Genomic DNA, 21,271 nt, shown 5'->3' with positions numbered 1-21,271 from the left:
TCCTGAACGAGAGCCTCTTAAGGTTTGGAGTGCTTGGGAACAAGCACTGGCATCTGGTTTGATGGGTTGAGACCTGCTGAGATCTCAAGGACACACAGACTGGCCTAGAGAGTCATCTAGAAAAAAGATAAAGGTGGATTTTCATAGCCAAAATGAACAGAAATGCTTCACATCTCTCTGAGATGTTCTTACAGGCTCAGGAAGAATGATTAAAAACAGGGAGTCATTAGGGAGATAAAATCCATTATCATTATTTTCAAATGAGCTGAAACTCCAAAGTAAGTCAAGTATGAGTTTGTCCTTTCCTGTATACAACATATCTAGCATAGCAGTCTAAGCACAGAGTAAACTTGGGCCACACTGTCTAAGTTCACCAGCAACTCTTAGCTCACTGTGAGATCTGGGCATTGAACTGATGACTGTCCTTAGTTTTCTCTTTCTATTTGGCAGCATCACTCCACATCTCCACTCAAATACTTCATTCTTTGCTAAGCTAAACTTCAAGTGGTCCAGGTTTGTATCTAAACAGTTTGCTCCTAAATCCTGTCTTCTGCTCTTGTTGCTCTAGAGATGGAATTTTGCTCCTGTAGAAAACATATAGATATCTCTGGTTGGACCCCAATGACACATTTGTGCCAAAGCCCTTACACCGAACAGATTCTTGTTTCATTCCTTCTAATCCTTTATCTTTATCTTTGTTAATAAAAAGCTATTTATTTATTTATTTATTTTAATAGAAGTTATTTATTTATTTATTTATTTATGTGGAAAAGTACATCACAGTATGTGGAGGTCAGGGGACAACTTGCACAGGTTGGTTCTTTCCTTCCAGTGTGTAGGTCACAGGGGTCAAGCTCAGGTCATCTGTCTTGGCAGCTAGCTGTTCCTTTTCTAACTGAGATCTTGATGGCCCACCTATAACTTTTGACTATTACAGAATTTTAAGCATGTGAAAACATTCTTTCTATTGCTTGGGCCAACCCCTCCCACCTGCCTTAGGTTTTCACCAAAATTAATCAAGAATGTGACACTCTACTTCCTCCTTTTATTTTTTTAATGATCTATTTACTCATGTATTTTATGTATGTGAGTGTTCTATCTCCATGCACACCAGAGGAGGGAGCCCAATCCACTACAGATGGATGTGAACTATCTGTCAAGGGCTCTTGAGTCATCTGTCCAAACCTTCACCCCACTTCATTTTAAGCTGTGTTTTATGCCCAAATGTGAGAATCACTTAATATGAAAGTTCTTTAAAAATGTAAAGCTTTTTAAAGACCCCAGTGACTTTAAATGAAATGAATCTGAAGTGTTTGTGGCAGCTTTTGCATTTTCCATTATATGACGTCACTGTGCCTTTGTGCTAAACATACAGCATGCATACTTTGCACAAAGCATGTCTTCCCATCACAGAACAAGAGTATTATATACTATCAATTGCAATGTTTTTATTTCACAGATTTGTTTTCAGCCCTTGTAGTGCTGAGTACCAAACTGCTTGAAGAGAGGAGAGACCCACACAGACACACCGATGCACTCATGTGGTACTGCTACCACTACTGCCCCATCTGGACCTCCAGAGTGTTTATTCCTACAGTACAATCTAGCTAGTCTTTGTAGAAGGTCTTTATACAAGCAGTCTCATGCTGTAAACAGCCAGGGGGACGAAGCTGCAGTTGCTAGTTTTCCATCAGTGACCCATCTCCATAAATTCATAATTGGACTCTGGAGCAGACCTTTGTCACCCCTTTTCAGCCTGTCCCATACAGGTAAAGGCTTTGCTAATTGTCTCATGGGTCAGAAGTCCTCGAGTCCTCGACATAGTTGTGGCCAAATAAACAATACTCATTTCCTGAGAACTAACTTACTCAGGGCTTCTTTTGCTCTCCTCATGTTGGAGACATGATGACTTAATTATGGTGAAGAAGGACATTTAATAGTTCCTCCTGTCCCTACTCAGCATGTAAGTATCAGGATGGTAGATCTTTTGGTTAAGTCATGCTACAACGTTTAATTTTAAAATTGTGCTTTGCTTGCTGATTTGAATTTCATAAAAAAGAAAACCATTAAAAGAGTGTTGGTTTGAATTTAAGAAAGATTTCCAACAATTTTTAAATGGATCTAAAATACTTCTGCTATTTTAATGTATATTAAATGTAAATTACATTGATGATTATAAATTCAAAATATCAGCCAAGCCTGAAAAATGTTGAATCTCAGCCTTCTATATCAAATGCTCAGTCAAGATTTAATTCTCTCTGTAAAAATAAACAAGAACATTCCATCTCATTATTATGCAAATTTTTAGCTCAAACAAAGGATAAAATTATATTTATATCAAAGAATTATTGAAATGTGAATTTCTTTATGACAGCAGTAAATGATTACTTGTGTATTTACTTTATGTACTTCCATATCTGGTGTCATGAGTGGAGAGCATTGAAACAGTGTTGAAAGACAGCATCTTTTAAAATGTCATCTAGGTGAGCATGAGTGGGTGTGATTTAGCTGAAAATGCTTATATCCCTCAATAACTAGAGAATATATAGATTCATCAATAAATTCTTCTCTGTAGGAAATCAAATATCTGCAACAGGTTGCAAAGTATATTTAATTTTGATTCATTTATCAACTATCAACAGTTTTTGAAGTTCCAAGAATACAAAAAGGCTGTAAAGAGAGCCTTATCCTAATGATGTTATTTTTAGAGTTTCTGTTACTGAGTATGAGTCATATGCCCACTTTTTTCATGTATTTATCAATATGAGTATAATGATGACATGAAGATAATTTTTTAAATCATATAGTACATGTTTTACAGTATAAATTCTAAGAACTGACAAGAATAGCTCAAATAAGATGAGCCTAAATTATACCTTATAAGTGTCATATTATCTATTTTCAACATGATTTTAAAGGCTCTCTAAATATATAATACATATACAATTTTTAATTAAAATTTTGATACAATATATATTTTTTCTCAATTCTTAACATGTCCAAGATCTTCCCCACAGTCCTCCTACCCAACTTCATATTTTTCTTTCTCTCTCTCTGAAAAGAAAAACCCCAAAGAGACAAAAGACAAACAATAAGACAAATTACCAAAACAAAGCAATTCTTATTATACACAAACACACAAGCATTCATGTTTTTCTCTCCCTCCATCTCTCTCCTTACACACACACACACACACACACACACACACACACGCGCGCGCGCGCGCGCGCATGTACATGTTTACAAATGTGTGCAGGCACATAAAAACACACAGAAGAACAGCAAACACTTTTATGTCGAATTTTTAAATATTCTTTCGGAAGTGTTCATTTTGAAACATTTAACTAAAGAGTAAAACTTATAGAGTCTGGAGTAATGAATCCACGTCCTCAACACTCACTTAAATGAGAAAGACATGGGCATAAAAACTGGTAACAAGGACACTTGGGGAGGTGGAGACAGTAGGGCTACTGGGTCTTGTGCCTACCAACAGAGCTCCAGGTTCAGTGAGAAACTGTCTTAAAGGAATATAGCAGAGAGTGATGAAAGAGGGTACCCAATGCTCTCTGACGTTAGTATCTGCATGGGAATGTATATCCACTTGTATGTATGCAAGGACACCAAAATCACATGTACAACACACACACACACACACACACACAGAGAGAGAGAGAGAGAGAGAGAGAGAGAGAGAGAGAGATGCACACATCCCAAAGTAAGAAATTTGAAGTCCAAATGTAGATTAGAAAACTCATATAATCACCAGATTCCTGTCAGTCTTCCTTTACCGATACTCACTTATTTTCACCCTCCTGATTATCCTGAGGCAAATCCCAGTCATTTAATCACATTCCATATGACTCACGTGTTATGTATATAATTACATAGCAATGCATAATATGATTACATACGAAGATGTGTGTATGACTGTATCATAAGAAATACAAATCCACATGCTAAAACTGTAGTTCCTGAGAACTGTAATATATAACACAATGTAAGTGATGTTCCTGATAATTGAATAATGGGATAAAGCTGTGAGAGACTGGACCAGGAAAAGGACACTTGAGCCATGTAAACTACGTAATTTCTCATTCCAGTGTACTGCTTCTGTGAGATGATTCAGAGTGTATGTTGATTGGTTTTCTAAATTTCAAGACAGGCCTGATTTTAAAATTTAACATTTCACACTTGTTCAATGTTGGGCCTTGTACAGAACACATGGGGCACTGTGTACCAACATGGAACTTCAACAAAGGTACAGTACATGATATAAACAACAAAGTTATAAAGACATTTCAGGACCAGAAGGAGAATCAGGAACTACTTAAAACTGCTCCCAGGCCAATTTTGAGCAAGTATGTTTTAGAATGTTTCTGCCAGCCACGGCTTGTTCAGCAGCCATGTTATACAACAACTGTTCATTTGCTGAGTGTGAGTTTTGGAACTCAATGCCAATATTTCCAGGATGCTGTTGTAACCCTAGAATTTTTGTCTGAGCACATTAAAGAGCTTCCTATAGGCTCGCTTATAAAACCAGCAACCACTTTGCTGTTTTACCTTACATTTATTTCATCTTCATTATCCTCCTTGGAGTTGGTCTTTTAGTTCAGCCAGATAACTGATTCATAAAGCTGGCAACAATGTTAGTATGGCCAATATTTCCCTTTTACATCCAGTTATATAAAGCAGTGTTGGAACCATATAAACATATAGGTCTGTGCTACCTACGTATTTGTGGGTGAGGATTTATCCAGTGAATCTGTGATACTTTGCAGCACATTGTTGAATTTCCCATGAAGTGACATAATTAGGTGATTAACATTCCAATTAAATGACACCCCTGCTCTAGGACCCAGTGGTGTTAGGAGTAATTAACTTCATTTGCCAGGTATGTGTCTCTCAATCAAGGGTCACCAGTGCCCACTGGTAAACCCAGGCAACCAGCCAGGGATCTCCACTTGCCAGCTTCTGTGTTTTCTGGATCCTCACAGTGGGCATCTGATAGATGCTTTTAGCTTCTAATTATTATGCTGACAAAATGAACAATTTTCATGTTTTCTTCTTGTCTTGATGGAGATGAAGAGCTTCGTGCTTCTACTAGTTTGTTGAATGCCTCGAATTCATCTCATCTTAGTTCCCTACAAAGGCGCTTCCAAAGAGAGAATAAAGCTTCCTATTTGCCTGTGTCTTTTCTGAATTCAGAAGGAAAACAATTTTGTCAGACAAGTTTGATAATCATACTTCTGGTCCATAAACTAAGTTATATCACAATTTATACCTCATATGGCTACATAGCCACATAAAGCTTGAATTTATAGACTGTACTATATTATTCAACTTAGCTGTCCTCTGAGAGAAACATCGTTCATGGTTCATGTGGCATCTTGTCATTTTCTAGTGTTGCTGGTGAGTGAGTTACATTGTTATTAAGCATTCCTAAATCAAACAGAAACAATTACTTGAGAATATTATATCATCACTTATACTTCCATGTATCCATCTGTAGGAAGTTTTACTAAATGTCCTTTAGTTCTGTCAGCCTGAAACATCTATGATTTTTTAAAATACTTTTTTGAGAATTTCATACCTGTACATCTTATCTATATCATTCCCACTCCTCCCTTCTGGGTCATATATGTGTTCCCTTTCCCACATCAATTTTATTTAATTATTATTCTGTGATATCTTTATGTAAAATAACTTTAATATAGCTTATTGTCTTTAATGAACGCATACCAGGGTTTGTGGGGCATACATGTTTTTATGTACTGCTTTTGCTATATTGAATAAGTTATTGTCTTTCAGAATTCAGATTTTTTATAGTAATTGAGACATATGTTGGAAAAGCACAGTCCTGATCTTAGTATTAACATATACATTATAGTTTAGTAGACATTTCTAAAATACCATAACTAAATACTATACTATTGATCTAAATTTATGCTTTGATTATTCAGTCTAAGCTAGCTTTTCCTTTGTGTCCTTAAGGGATTTGCTTTTGTCTTGGGGGTTTATTTATTTTATTCTTTATTTGTCTTTTCATTCCAAAAATGGTTGGTCATAGCATCCTTCATGAAATTAATCTATCAGAAATAATGTAAAGAAAGCAAGCTAAAAATCTTGCTTTCACAATGGACATGTGCTTTACTTCATTCATAACATCCTGATATAATTATGTTTTAATTAAAATATTTTAGTAATTAATTGAATTAAATTTCTTTTGTGAATATATTTATTTCATGTTTAATTTGTTATTTGAACAGCCCATACATGTATATAATGTATCTTGATCTCATGCCCCACATTCTGTCTTTCAGACTCCTCCTAGAATATCTCCTCCCAAATTAGTATCCCCTCCATTTTTTTATAACTCAATGAATCCAGTTAATACTGCTCTATGCACATGGGTATAGAGATATATACTGAGGCATGGGCAACCTACCTATGGCCACACTCCTAAAGAAAATTAACTCTCCCCCAGCAGCCATCAAATGTTAAAGCCATCATTCCTCAGCTAGGGGTAGATCCTCAGGAGTTCCTGCTCCTCCATCCTGGAATTCTTAGCTGGCTTGATCTTGTATAGGTCAACAAACCAATGTTTATTTATTTATTTCACATCCCTCCTCTCATTTCCCCTCCTCTCATCTCCTCCCATTACTTCCCCCCCCCATCCACCTCACCCTCCCACAATCCACTCCTCTGTTTCTGTTCAGAAAGGGGTAGGCCTCCCATGGGTATCAACAAAGCAGGATATATCAAGTTGCAGTAAGACTAAGCACCTTTCCTCATATTAAGGCTGAGAAAGGTAACCAAGTATGGGGAACAGATTCCTAAGAGCCACCTAAAGCATTAGGGACAGCCCCTTCTTCATTGTTATGAGTCTCACAAGTATACTAAAGTAAACAACTGTAACATACGTGCAGAGGGCTTGGGTCATTTCCATTCAGGTTCCCTGGTTGTTGAGTCAGACTCTGTGAATTCCTATGAACCAGGTTTGTTGACTCTGTGGGCTTTCTTGTGGTATCCTTCACCCCTCTGATTCCTACAATCCTTCCTTTCTCTCATCATCAGGTTTCTCTGAGCTTAGCTTGATGTTTGGCTGTGTATCTCTGCATGTTTTAATCAGTTACTGGATGAAGGTTCTATGATGGCAAATGGTGTGGTAATCAATCTGATCATAGGAGATGGCCAATTCAGGCTACATATCCGCTATTGTTAGGAGTCTAGCTGGGGTCATCTGTGTAGATTGGTGGGAGCTTTACTTGCATCAGATTTCTACCTGATCCTGAAATGCACCTTCCTTTCCAGCCATCTCTTTCAGTACTCTCTCTACTTAACGTACTCCCTAAACAGATCCCTCAAGCTGCCATCCCTACCTGGCCCCTTAGATTTGTGTAATCTGAGCCATTCTGGTAATGTTTGATATTGAATTTCCAGTCTCTGTTGAGTGCGCTTACCTTCTTCATTCTTCTCCCATTGGGATTTACTAAGTGAGGAAATGACTTAATTGTCTTTTGAAAACTCAGGGCATCCTAGTAATGAAGATTCATCCCAAATTTGTTTCAGAGCCTAAATAAATCTTCACATATTAACTCTCTGACACAGACACTCTCAATGCCACAGTCTTTATTTTAGGTGCAAACATCATTAAAAGTAAGTGACTATTAGTGCTCTAAAATACTTTTGTCCTTGAGGAATGATAAGACATTAAGACATTTGTCACTGTCCTTGCTTTTGAAGTACCCTGTGTTTAAGGTTGCAGTTTGCCATGTTAGGACAGCTCTCTGAGCTCAGCTATATGGCAGGACAAAGCTGCCACATATGATAACTAGGTATTGTGCTCCAGCTGTTTAATAGGAGCATGCTGCCAAATGCAAATTAAGTTACGCCCCAGCTGCTGTTCCCATCCTATATATTTTCCCCCTCACTCTGAAATAAAATTGAGCTTCAACACTGAAACAGTCTCCTGAAAAGTTATTTGTAGTTCCCACAAGCCAGCCATCTGAACCCTGTTCCCCACTTCTGCTCCCCACTCCTCCTCGAGGACTGGTGGCCAATAGCCCCTGAGCAGAAGGGAGACACACACAGCTGCTTTGCTATGGGCACATTTTATACTCGCTCCTCCTCTGTCACCCTGAAAGGTGGGCAATGGCTAGGATGAACCTCCCATTTTTGAAAGAATGCATTGTTCTGGAGCTGTCTGGACAGTGAGAACTTGAGATCACATTCTTTGTTCAGAGCCTGGTTATGTGCCTAATGATTCTGACAACGGTGCTGTGATAATAGCAAGCATCTTTGATTCCTGTCTCCACACACCCGTGTACATCCTCCTGGGAAACCTCGCTTTCCTGGATATCTGCTACACAACTTCATCTGTTCCCTCAACACTGGAAATCTCAAAGAAAGAAACGCTTCCTTCCCTGGATTCATCTTTCAAATATTCTTTGGATTTGCAATGGGAACGACAGAATGCTTTTGACCAACATGTGGTCGGTCATATGTAGCCCTCTAAGTTGACTCACTACTACGAGCAAGAGGGTGTGTGTTCTCATGGCTTCTATGTCAAGGCTCTTTTGGGAATAACATTATTAATTATTTCTTATGTGAGATCTCAACTGCCTTCAAGTTAGCATGAAGCAACATATCCCTCAATGCTTTACTTTAATGGTGTCAAATATGGCTTTCCTGTTTCTTCTACTTCTGGTAATAATTTTCTCTCATATGGTCATACTGTGCACCATTTTGAGAATGAACTCAGCCTAAAGGAGACTCAAGGTCTTTTCCAATGGCTCAGTTCATCTGACTGTGGCATGACATTTTATGGTACAATTTTCTTTATGTATGTGAAACACAAGTCTCTAGGCCTTTGGAAAGTCAGTTTATAAGCTACAGCGCAGCTTGCCTTGACTTTTATGTGGAGTAGCAACTTTTATGCTGAGTCTTATCATTTATAACATAAGAAAGAAAGATATAAAAGCTGCTGTGGCCTGTGATGGTGGTGGCACACACCTTTAATCCCAGCACTCAGGAGGCAGAGGCAGATAGATCTCTGTCAGTTAGAGGCCAGCCTGGTCTACAAGAGCTAGTACCAGAACATCTTCCAAAATCACAGAGAAACCCTGTCTTGAAAAACAAAAAACAAAAAAACAAACCCAAAACAAACAAACAAACAAACAAAAACCAAAAACAACAACAAAAGCAAAACAAAAACAAAAACAAACAAACAAACAAACAAAACCCTGCTGTGGAATATTTGTTATGTTTTAAAGCTGTTAACCAAAACCAAAACCTTCAAAGGGAAATGTAAGACTTTCATGGATAACTAGATTGGTTTACCAAAACCAGTTACATAACATAAAAATGCACATTTCAAAGTTTTCATTTAAAATAAAGTTAAAAGTGGCATAGTAAACATGATTGGTCAACTATAAATGATATTGAAAGCAAAGCTATGGAGAGATGCTTCATTTTACTTTTAGTAACCACGCTCAATAGTATCACTGAAAGTATTTAATGCTGTAAAATTAGCCCTGATCCACCTCTTTCAAAGACAATAAATTCCTTTGGAGGGAGTCTACTCCCTGGTGATAAATGAACGAGTGTTTATAACTGTTTTTTATCTGGGCCTCTGAATGGAAAACATTACACACATATTTTAAAAATGGGTATCTGGACCATAAATTCTGTTCTCTCTCAAACTACTTAGATAGTACTGAATGGGTTATTCATCTTTTTAAAACTGCAGTTTCATTTTCAGATGGAAATACATAAACTCTGCTGATGGGAGATGTCATTCTGTAAATATGTTTCTCATACTGGTTAATGAATAAAGAATTGTTGGTCAATAGGAAAGGAAGACAGGAGGGACTAGGAGACTAGGAGCAAAGAGGAAGTAGTTAGGGAAGTCAAGATGGAGAGACTGGGGAGATGAGACACCTGCCCTATTCCCCGGTAAGATGAGACCACGTGGAAATACATAGATCAACAGAAATGGGCTAATACTTAAGACAGAGCTAGCTGATAAGAAGCTAGTACCTGGCCAACAGCATTATATCAAATACAGAGTTTGGGTGTGTTAATTGGGGCAAGACCAGCAGTGGAGTAAAAACCTTACTCATTACTCTGCTCTCAGTATTATTGGAAACTTCTTTAAATTGCAAAACTAATCAAATTAGTGCCAACTCCTCAGTTTTTCTCCCTTGTAGAGTGTGCTGAGGATTACTCAGTTGAGTTGTGGGGGTGAGGTAAAGATGCTGGCTTGAAGGTAAAGGATGGCAGCTAACATCTTAGGCTTTGGTCAGCTACCAATTATTAGAGTCTGGCATCTTTCCCTTAAGTCTTTGTGATAATGTGTTTCACCATTCCTCCTTGTCCTTTTTCCAACACATCTCTATAGAAGAAGAAAGCACCTACAAAGGTTCCCATGGAAACCTGAACATGTTTGTGTTACTTCAAGGCCAGTGAGGAGAGAGGGGCTGAGCTGTCTACCCCTACATCCTCAGGAGTTTGTCTTGAGTAGAGCTGGCACCAATAGTTTGGGTCTGAAAATAAAAAGGCAGTTTTCAAAAATGTACTGAAACACTTTACCTGATCTTTACAAAAAACCAGGTGAAGACACCATTTATATAACAACTATGCAATTAACAACATGGAGCTATGATATACACTGCCACGTAATTTAGATACCAACAAACAATGAGCAAAACCTGGCCTACCATTGGTTTGTGTGGGCATATCTATTAAGACGATGCTTAGATTTTGGAACTGTTGAAAAAATTAAACTAACAGTACTATTACTTAATAATTTATTTCAAACTTGAGCTTTGCCAATTTTTTAAAATGTTTTTTCTCTCTAAATAAGTATAAACTCTCTTGACATTATGTTCTATAATTCTGACATTTATGTTGTAGTGATATAATACAAAGCCACAAAGTGGCATTGATTGGCCATTATTAATAGAAGACACAACTTTTTCAGGTTTATGATTTTTTAAATATATTTATGTATATGTATGCACACACTTGTTTTTCCAATTCCAGGCAATTTATTTCCATTTACATAGTCTTGTAACCATCATCACAATTAAATATGTGACTTTTGGCAAACCTTCTCTTGTTTCTCTGTTCCTCCTGAATGGAACCTACAGCCCATCCCCAATGCTGCACCAGAACACCAGCTGCAGCCTTCCCTTCATTTCCCATCTGTCTGTGGATCCCACAGACTATCCCCTCCTAGATTATCCCCTCACACTCATTGTTGTATTCCATACGCAACTCCAGAAGGCATCCCCTGCTAACCAAAGGTCTCATAGGCTGGAGGCAGAACCACACCTTCCTACTGCTCCTGAGGTCCCAATCCTTTTAGTTGCATTCCCAGCTATGTAGCAGAACACCTGCTACTGTCTCTTTTTACTCTCTGACCCTATACCCAAGGACTCACAAAGAAGTAGTAGGGAAGATTTAAGATGGAGGATGGAGAGAGAAGAACACTAGCCGCTCTCTCTGGTAAGATGAGACCACATGGAAATACTTAGATTAATAGAAATGGGTTAATATTTAGGACAGAGCTAGCTGATAAGAAACTAGTAACTGGCCAACAGCTTTATATTTAATACAGTGTCTCTGTGTCTTATTTGTGGCTGACGCTGCTATGAGACCCGGCTGGCAGAAAAGTCAACTCATAACAGAAATTAAACACAGAAATACTGAAGCTAACAGATTTTATAAACCAAATATTTTCAAGAGATATTTACAGAACATTTTACCTAAACACAAAAGAATATAACTTGTTCTATGCGCTTAATGGAACTTTCTCTAGAGTTGACCACATGCTCACACAAAGTCCTATCAGACTACCACAGACTAAAGTTGGATTTCAACCACACAGAAACAACAAAAAGCTACAAACTCATGGAAACAGAACAACTCTCTACTGAATTAATACAGAAACAAAGACATTAATTACTCTCTAGAATTCAATGAGAATAAATACAAAGTATACCCAAACTTATGGCACATATGAAAGCAGTGCTAAGAGGAAAGTTCGTAGCACTAAGTGCGTACATAAAAAAAAAAAAAAAAAAAAAAAAAAAAAAAAAAGGAATGAACTCATAGTAGCAACTTCATAGCACACCTGAAAGCTCTAGAACAAAAAGAAGGAAGCATAACTAAAATAAGTAAATGATAAGAGATAAACAAACTGAGGGTTGAAAACAATAAAATAGAAACAGAAAAGTACAAAGAGTTTGTTCTTTGAGAAGATCAACAAGATTGGTAAGCCCTTAATCAATTTAGCTAAAAGGTGAATAGAAAATATCCAAATTAACAAAATCAGAAATAAAAATGTTAACATAATAGACATTGATAAAATCCAAAGAATCATAAGGACATAATATGAAAACCTATATGCCACCAAATTGGAACATTCTAAAAGAAATGGATAATTTTCACAAACTACCACTTAACAAAGTTAAATTAAAAATCAACAATATAAATAGGTCTTCAACCTGAAATAAAAGCAGTCATTGAAAGTCTCCCAATCAAAAAAAAGCCCAGAGCCAAATAGTTTTAGCAAAGAATTTTAACAGGCTTTCAAAGAGCAGTTAACTCCAATATACCAAATTATTCCACAAAATAGGAACAGAAAGAACACTTCTCAATTTATTTTATGAGACCACAGTTACCCCAATACCCAAACCACACAAAGGCTGAATAAAGAAAGATAATTGCAGACCAATTTACCTTATGAATATAAGATGAAAAAATACTTAATAAAAATACTTGTAGACTGAATCCAAGAACACATCAAAAATATCATTCACCATGTTCAAGTAGACTTCATCCCAGTGGCAGGGATGGTTTAATATATAAAAAATCAGTGTAAATGTAATCTACAATATACACAAAGTGAAAGAAAAAAACCACAACATACTCATCTTATTAGATTCAGAAAAGGCCTTTGACAAAATCCAACACCCTTTTATGATAAAAGCCATGGAGATATTAGGGATTCAAGAAATATGCCTAAACATAATAAAGGCAATTGACAGGAAGCCTATAGCCAACATCAAATTAAATGGAGAAAGAAATTCAAAGTAATTCTACTAAATCAGGAGCAAGAGAAGATTGTTCACTCTCTTCATATATGTTCAATATGGTACTTGAAGATTTAGCTAGAGCAATAGGATAACTGAAGGAGAACAAGAGGATACAAATTAGAAAGGGAGAAGTCAAATTATCATTATGTGTATATGATATGATACTATGCATAAGTGACCCTAAAAATTCTATCAGGGAAATCTTACAGCTGTAAATACTTTTAGCAAATTGGCTGGATACTAGTTTAACTAAAAAAAAAAAAAAAAAAAAAAAAAAAAAAGTAACCCTCCTACATACAAATGACAAATGGGTTGAGAAAGAAATAAGAGAAACAACAAACAACACATTTCACAACAGCCTCAGAAGATGGAAAGATCTCCCATGCTCATTGATTGGTAGGATTAACATAGTAAAAAGGCAATCTTACCAAAAGCAATCTACAGATTCAATGCAATCATTATCAGAATTCCAACAACATTTTTACAGACCTTGGAAGAACAATTTTCAATGTTGTATGGAAAAACAACAAACAAAATAAACTGGTTAGCTAAAACAATCCTAAACAATAAGATAACTGCTGGAGGACTCACCATTCTTGATTCCAAGTTGTGCTACAGAGCTATAGTAATAAATATGGCATTGTATTGGTATAAAAGCAGATATGCTGATCAAAAGAATTGAAGACTCAGACATAAATCCACACGTCTATGGACACCTGATTTTTTTTTAAAGAAAGCAGAAATACATGCTGGACAAAAAGACAGCATCTTCAACAAATGGTGCTAGACAAACTGGATATCTTCATATAAAAGACAACAATTAAATCCATATTCATCATCCTGTACAAAATAGACAAGTGAATTAAAGACCTCAGCATAAAACCAGATACCATGAAGCTGATAGAAGACAAAGTTGAGAATAGCTTTGATCTCATTGGCACAGGCAGATTTTTAAGAAGAAAGATGACAGTGCAGGCACTAAGATAAACGATTATTAAATGGGATTTCATGACACCAAAAAGCTGCTGCAAGGCAAAGGACATTGATGGGGATTGTCCTGTATACATGTTTCTCTTATTGGTTGATGAATAAAACGCTGATTGGCTGATTGGCCAGGCAGGAAGTTTAGGCAGGTCTAGGAGAGGAGGAGAATTCTGGGAAATGTAGGCAGACGGAGTTGTCATGTAGAGCCCAGAGAAGAGAGGATGCACACACCAGGTGTTCTCCGGTAAGCAAAGACCAAGTGGAAATACATAGATTAATACAAATGGGTTAATAATTAAGACAGGGTTAGCCCATAAGAAGTTCAAGCTGCTGTCCAACAGTTTTATAACTTATACAGCGTCTGTGTGTTCATCTGGGGATGAAGGGTGGCAGGATCAGCCGAGACAAGGAAAACTCTGCAAAAGGACATAATTAATTGGACAAAGTGGCAGCCCATAGAATGTAGGTTTTTTTTTTTTTTTTTGTTGTTTTGTTTTGTTTTTAATTTTACCAACTCCACATCTGATAGAAGACTTGTAATATCCAAAATTTATTAAGAACTCAATACAATAAATATAAAAAAGCAAATAATACAACTTTTAAAATGGGGAGCAGACCTAAACAGAGTTCTCAATAAAGAAATCATATATAGCTAAGAAACATTTATATAAATATTCAACATCCTTAGTCACCAGTGATAGCATTTAGGCAGCTATACTGGCCTGTCCTTGGGGTTCTGACAGGGTATACACTCAGGTGCAGCCACTAAGAGCACCACCTGTTCACATTCACTATGTTGTTCCCTCTTAAAAAAAAGACCCTGCCTACCTCCCATCCTCCTCTCTTTCTTTCTCTCCCTCTCTTTGTCTGTTTCTCTCTCCCTCCTTCCCTGTCTGCCTCTCCTCTCTTTAGCTGCTCCTCTCCACAGAGGCAGGTCTCCCTCCTCATCTCCGTCCCCCCCTTTTGTGATTCCTTTCCTTTTCCTAGTTAAAAGAAAGAGAGAGAGAGAGACAGAGAACCCTTCACTTAAGCTTTGTTACATGGCATCTTTCTCTTTCATGCTGATTTTTAAAAATTACTACCATCAGGGAAATGCAAATCAAAATGACACTGAGATTCCATCTTATACCTGTCAGAACAGCTCAGATCAATAACATAAGTGACAGGTCATGCTGGCAAGATGTGGAGCAAGGTAAATACTCCTCCATTTCTGGAAATTAATATGGCAGTTCCTTAGAAAGATCGGAATTGATCTACTTCTAGACACAGCTATACCACTTTTGGGAGTATACCCAAAGGATGCATAATCATATCACAAGGACACTAGCTCAACTATGTTCATTATATCTTTATTCATAATAGCCAGAAACTGGAAACAACCTAGATATTCCTCAACTAGAAAACAGATAAAGAAAATGTGGGGCATTTAACACAATGGAGTATTACTCAGCTGTGTTTTTTTTTTTTTTTATGGCATCATGAAATTTGCAGGCAATGGGTTGAGCTAGAAAAAAAAATCACCCAGAATGAGATAACTCAGACCCCAAAAGACTAACATGTATTCAGTTATAAGGGGATATTAGTTGTTAACTAAATAACTAAATGATAAACCAAGCTACAATTCATAGACACAGAGAGGTCAGAAAAAGAGGAGGGATTTAGGGAGGATGCAGGGATCTTCCTGGAAGCAGGAAATAGGATATATTTTTATGGATGAACTGTGGATGTGTGGAAACTGGAGTGGGAAAATCAGGTAGGGTTGGAGATGGGGTGGAGGGAGAGAATACAGACAGAAATATTTGGAATTGGGGGCATTTGGGAGTAATGCAATGAAAATTTCTTAGAATCTATGAAGGTGATTCTAATGAAGATTCCTGGTAATGGGGAATGCAGAGTCTCAACTGGGCATCTCTTGTAGCCAGGTGAGGCTTCCAGTGGTGGGCCTAGGTTGCATTCAATTAAGTTGTTGGCCAAGAGGAGGCCCCATGGAAATCCCCAGGCAACCTAGACTGTTGCTAAAAATAACGTTGTTTTTGCAAACTAAAGTGTGCATGCCTGTGTGTGTGGTGGTGGGGCTCCATTGCTGAGGAAAACACACAACTCACTGAGCAAGAAGTGGAGCTGCTGTGTAGCTGGAAGTTTTTCTGTCTTGCCTGGATCCAGTGGACTGTTTTCTCTTCCTCCCACTGGGTTCCCACAGCCACTTATGAAATAATTATTCAGAGACTAATATTAAAATCATAATTGTTTTACCAATGGCTCAGGCTTCTTACCTATAGCTCTATCTATAAATTAACCCATTTCTAATATTCTATATTTTACTGTGAGGCTCATGGCTTGCTACCTCACATCTTACTTCCTGGCTACATGGTTTCTCTCTGACTCAACCTTCCCTCTCTCAGCATCTTTGCTTGGATTTCCCACCTAGCTATATTCTTTCTGGCCATTGGTTGAAACATCTTTATCCATCAACCAATAAAAACAACATATGTTCTCAGCATACAGAAGGACATCCCACATCACTGCTGCCTCCATGGAGCCCTCATTCCTATGCTTTGTTTCTTTGGTGTGGGAAGGTACTTTTCAGGCTACCCAAAAAGAAACATGGACACCAACATAGCTACAAAATCTTTAGCCTACAATATGTCTGTCCCACAAAATATGGTAGGGCAACAGTGGCACAGAACTTGTGGAGGAAGTAGCTAACCAATGTCTGATTTGACTTAAGACCCATTCCATGAGAAGGAACTCATACTCAATACTGCTTGGGTAACAAAGCATTGGGGAATAGACAGCCCAGAGAACTATGGAAAAAAACAAATACTACTGGTCTAGAAAAATAAAACAATAAAATGATTCTTAATGATATGCTGCTACATTCATAGATCAGTGCCTTATCTACTCATCATCAGGGAGGGTTCCTTCAGCAGCAGATAGAACAGATGCAGACCTACAGTCAGGCATTATGTGAAGAGAAAATCTAAAGTGGAGGTCCCTATCAAAAAAAATCCCTCCCATCTGATCTCAGGGAATCCCACAGAAGATGATCAGAAAGATACAAAGAGCCAGAAGAGACAGAGGACACCAGGAGAACAGGGTTCTCTGAATCAACCAAGGAAGCTCACATGAGCTTGCAGAGACTGAAGCAGCAAGTACTGGGCCTACAGGGGTCCACAACAGGTCCTCTGTGTATATATATATTATAGCTATTAGCTTAGAATTCTTATTTCCTGTCTATGAGAACAAGTGGATTTCTGACTCTGTTGCCTGTACTTGGGATTCTCTTTCTCCTATTGTGTTGTCATGTCCAATTTTGATATGATAGTTTTTCTTCACCTTACTATATTTTATTTTGTCATATTTGGTCTTTATCACTTATAAGCCTGTTGGTTTCTAGTGAGATACAGAAAGGTAGTGGATCCAGTGGGGAGGGGAGGTAGGGAGGAAAGATTAGAGGGAGAAGAAACTATAATCAGGATATATTGTATGAGAGGAATCTATCTTCAATGCAAGAAAAAATACTGAAAAAATATGACTTTCACATTACTGTCAAGAAATGAAATTATACCATCTAGTGAATATGTCAAATCTGCTGGGCTATGCTACTCATGTGTTTGGTCAAATACTAGCCTAGATGATGCTGTGAATGGTGCTTTATTTGAAATTGGTATTTAGATCAGTAGACTTTTGTGAAATAGATTATACTTCACAGTATGGTTGGACCTCATCCAGTCAGGTGATGGATTTAAGCAAAAAGATTGAATCCCTAGAGAAGTAAAGAATTTTACCTGTAGATCAGTGGTTCTCACCCTTCCTAATGCTGTGACACTTTAATAGAGTTCCTCATGTTGTGGTGACCCCCCCAACCCTAATATTATTTCATTGCTACTTCATAACTGTAACTTTGCTACTGTTATGAATTGTAATGTAAATATCTGATACGCAAGATATCTGATAGGCAGTCTCCAAGGAGGTAATGACCCATGTGTTGACAGCCACTGATCTAGATTGTATTTATCTGGAAATTGTAGCCTGCTGGTATACTTTGTCGATTGATGCTTGCCAGTCTTGGTGTGTTTGTGTCCTCTAGAGAGCCCTAACATGTATGAACCCATCTAACACCATCTCCTTGTATACATGAATTTTCTTTTCTCTGTCTCATTGCACACAGTAAGCTATTTACATCTGATGTATGGTTACTTTTATGCTACAGGAATCAAGTAGTGACAGGGCCATGTTTAGCAGCTGTTCCTTTGTATATAATAGGTTTTTTTTTTTTTTTTTTAGGCCTGGAATAGTTGTCAAACTTATTTTAGCTTCAGCAATTTCTGAAATGACACCTTTTTTTCCCGAAAATTACTTTTTTTCCTAGCTCAGTATATAACTTAGTATGAGTGCTGTATAGAGTCATCACATCTTGTCTCCTTTAGTTGGCAATGTTGCCTAGCTTGTCTTTGTCTTTCACAACAAACCACATTTAGGTCTGTTATTTTGCAACATTTCCATTAATTTGAAAGCACTTACTACTGAAAGTAACATACAGTGTTGTACATACAGCCACTTTTATTTATTTTATTCTATTTTATTTTTTAGCTTTAGTAACAGAGCTGTAGATATCAAGGGGAGGGGTGAACTGGCAAACAAAATAGAGATCTTCTCTTTTTGATCAGGAATAAGACTGTGAAAGTTAAATGCACTTATTGGATAAATATTTTAAGTGCTTATTTATAGGATGAAGCAAACTTATTAAAATCAATCAAGATTGCATCTGTGTGTAAATGAGATTAATGTCTTATCTTTCATAGATGAAACGATTCTATCTGTAAATTTATCTGGAATTCATCATAACTGGGTGGGTTACTGTGCTCTTGCTATGGAGAATGTTCTAAAATTGAACATTTTGTGTCATCTCAGATTTGTATATGTCACAAAACATCAGAAAGCTTTGTTTTCTGTTCATCTCTGTCAACTTCAGATAGACCAAATATGACCATTTGGGGATTTTTTTTTTGATTTTTCAACACTAATCCTGGAACAATACCCCAGCTTATTTAATTTAATGCTGAAGTATCAGAGAAGTTAGGTATATTTCTCCCTATTTGATATATAAAGAAATTTATCATAGTAAAATTTTATAGATTTATGAAAACTTAGAAAGTGAAGGTAAATATGAACCCTTGGATTGAGCATGAAAGACATTTATGATGTTTGTTGTTAACAGGCTGGGAGGCATGAAGGAGATATCCTTGAAGAGGTCTGGATGACCTGGTGTGTCATCATAATTTTATTTTCTCCCTCAGTTACCAGATTATTCCCTTTTTCCCTTTTTTAATTTAAATTTAAAACAAGGTTGTTTTACATGTCAATCCCAGTTCCCTCACCCTACCATCCTCCCTTATCACCCCACCAAATCCAGCCCATCCTCTTCCATGGGGTGCCTTCAAAGTCTGTCATAACAATTGGGGCAGGGCCTAGGTCCTCACCCATGTGTCTAGGCTGACAGAGTATCCCTCTATGTGGGGTGGGCTCCCAAAGTCCATTCATATACTAGGGATAAATACTGATCCATTACTAGAGGCCATGTAGACTGCCCAGTCATCCAAACACCAACATTCAGGGGTCAGTCCCATGCTGGTTTCCCCCATGAGCTCCCCCTTGTTCAGGTCAGCTGATTCTGTGGGTTTTTCCAGCCTGGTCTTACCCCTTCGCTCATCACTCTTCCCTCGTTGTAACTGAATTCCAGAAGTTTGGCTAGTGTTTGGCTGTGGGTGTCTGCTTCTGCTTCCATCAGGATGGCATGTAAGATAGTCATCAATCTCATTATTGTGGAAGGACATCAAAGGTAGCCTCTCCACTATTGCTTAGATTGTTAGTTGGGTTTATCCTTGTAGATCTCTGGGCATTTCCCTAGTGCCAGATTTCTCTTTAAATCTATAATGGCTCTCTCTATTATGGTATCTCTTTTCTTGTTGTCCTCTATTCTTTCCCTGTCTCAACTTCCTGTTCCCTCGTGCCCACCTCTCCTATCCTCTTCTCCCCTTCTCTTTATACAAACTCCCTTTCCTCTCCCTCCATGTTCCCAATTTACTTGGAAGATCTTGTCCTTTTCCCCTTCTCCAGGGGACCATGTATGTCTTTCTTAGGGTCTTCCTTGTTTCCTAGCTTTTCTGGTGGTGTAAGTTGTAGGCTAGTAATCCTTTGCTCTATGTCTAAAATATATATATGAGTGCAGAGCTCATCTGGGAAGTGATGATGAGGGAAAGCTAATGAGTTGACCAGGCCTGCTGCCACCTAGGCCCAGAACCAGGGCTATGAGTTGGCATACCCCAACAGCCACCAAATCTATGTATTATTGAAACATGGGAAGGGGATGAATTTACATATCTCAAACAGGAGGATCTTCATGACATGGGACTGCAACAGGATATCCAAGAGGAGCCCCAGTAAAAGCCCATTATTGGTGGTGTGGCAGAAACTAGAGGCCTGGAGCCAGACCACTGACTTGTGGCAATGAACACTTGCCAGTAAAGATGAATGTACTGAAGGGTAAACTGTGTGTCTCAAGAGGCCACAGCACAGCTTCCCTGACAAGATTCTTTTTGTTTTGTTTTGTTTTGCTTCTTTTTTTCATTAGGATTTATCTTTTAAATTTGGTTTTCTTTTGTGAGGAAGGTTTCAAATGCAGAGGGCAGATGCTAAGGGACAGGAAGATAAATGGGATTGGAATGCTTGATGTGAAATCCTCAAAGAATCAATAAATGTAAAAATGAAGTCTCTTATTTGTTAAAATTTGTTCATTGTCAGATTAGAAAATCTTTGAATTATCCCAGACCCATAACAACCACACTTAACTATAGGCTGTGTATTAGTTATTTAGTTTGCCAAGACTTATTCTTGGTTTTCTTCTTAAAGAATCAATTAATATTATAATTATTTGTTTGTATTTTTGAAATGGGGTTTTCTGTCTAGCCCAGGATGGCTTTTAACTCAGAGTTTTCCTATTTCTTCCACCAAATGCTATTAAAAGAGTAAGAAAGGGCCAGGCCCAGGGCCTTTGAGATTTGCTGTTAAGCAATAGATGCAAACTGGGACAAACAAGAGCCCTGTAGAAAGAATAAAGAAGTAAATTCCTGCTATATGATCATGTATCCGCAGAAGCCTAAGAGAATAGGTTAATTTTGTTGAAC

Source organism: Phodopus roborovskii, unplaced genomic scaffold (assembly GCF_943737965.1).
Source record: "Phodopus roborovskii unplaced genomic scaffold, PHOROB, whole genome shotgun sequence".
Taxonomy (NCBI): Eukaryota; Metazoa; Chordata; class Mammalia; order Rodentia; family Cricetidae; genus Phodopus; species Phodopus roborovskii.
This window is presented reverse-complemented; position numbering follows the sequence as displayed.